The sequence below is a fragment of the Triticum dicoccoides genome, chromosome 4A (assembly GCF_002162155.2).
Source record: "Triticum dicoccoides isolate Atlit2015 ecotype Zavitan chromosome 4A, WEW_v2.0, whole genome shotgun sequence".
NCBI classification, from domain to species: Eukaryota; Viridiplantae; Streptophyta; class Magnoliopsida; order Poales; family Poaceae; genus Triticum; species Triticum dicoccoides.
Genome location: NC_041386.1, coordinates 1,763,894 through 1,765,259, shown reverse-complemented (window position 1 = coordinate 1,765,259; position 1,366 = coordinate 1,763,894).

Here is a 1,366-nt window from a genome sequence, read left to right as displayed (position 1 = left end):
GGGTCGGAGCTACAGCGGGCCGGGCGGGGCCGGGCTGAGCTGCGGCAGGTCGGAGCTGTGGCGGACGGTGCGAGGCGGCGGCGGACGGAGCCGAGGCAGGTCGGAGCTACGGCAAGCCGGCCGGGGCCGGGCGGAGCTGCGACGGGTCGGAGCTGCAACAGAGCGGTGACACCCTAAAGCAACGACTCTATTTTCCCCTCTTTCTACCCCCACCTTTTCCTCCCTTCACCCTCCATCGCCACGTCTCCCAGCCAACGGCCCTGTCGCTAGAGGAAAGGAACATGGGAATGTGCAGCCACTGACCCCATGCACCATTTCTCCCTCTCCATGAAAACTCATGGCGAAGAAGCCGCCGCTCGTGGAGCTTGACTCGGATGACAACGGCCAAAGGACGTCCCTGCAAGGACTTGCTGCAAAGGACCCGTCAGAGGAGGAGCCCGACTGGAGGAGAGTGCAGTGTCGGGTGCCTCGCCACCATTGTTGGAGTAGACACGCTACTCTAAAGCTCATCATCTCCAGCACAGAGGATGAGCTTTTGCCTCTGTTTATAGTTTAACTAAAACTGTTCTTTTCTCATTGAAAATTGAAATTTTGTTTTACCTAATATTGTTGTTTCTCACTTCATTTCTGAAGTTGTCTAGAATTATATGTTTTATTGTTTTCTATTGTTGGTCCTGGATTGAAAATTAAAATACACCCTTAGTTTTGAGCTCTCTATTTGATCTCTTGTTTGCTTGTTCTGAGATAGTAAGGGACCTTTTCCAGGATGAAAAAGGATTCAACAAGGTCGGGTGACCCCAATCCCCAAAAGTCAAAAAAAGCATCCGGGCTCATTTTGTCATTTAATGTGAGTTGTTAATACTAGCCTATTATTCTCAAGCCGATTTTGTTTTTATGCAAGTGGCTTGTTTGTCACTTCAGGAAGCACTAATCCATCTTTTTATAGGGAGGAGTATTTCAGGAAGAAATTCAATTTGAAGAATTTTAGTCAGCCTGTCTGGGTCACAAGTCGAGCAGGAAACAGGCAGTGGAAGCAGATAAAAGAAGATGTGAGTTGTTGTTTCAAAACAATAAATGTCTACTCTGATGCATAGTTAAGAGTAACATTATCATCTTGTTTATTATGTTCCATTAAATGCAGGAGAAGGCTCATTTTCAGAGAAACTATCAAGATCTTGCTGTTCAGTATTTTGAGAAGAAACGTTGATATAACAATTCAGAGTCACAAGTACACCCAACATTGTTTGTTGAGCCTATAATAATTGAATACCGTGTGTCTTTACAGCTTTGTTCTGTGTTTGTATTTTGTTGATGAACATTTTGTATATATACTAACTAGTACTTCCCCGGTTAGTAAATATAAGTC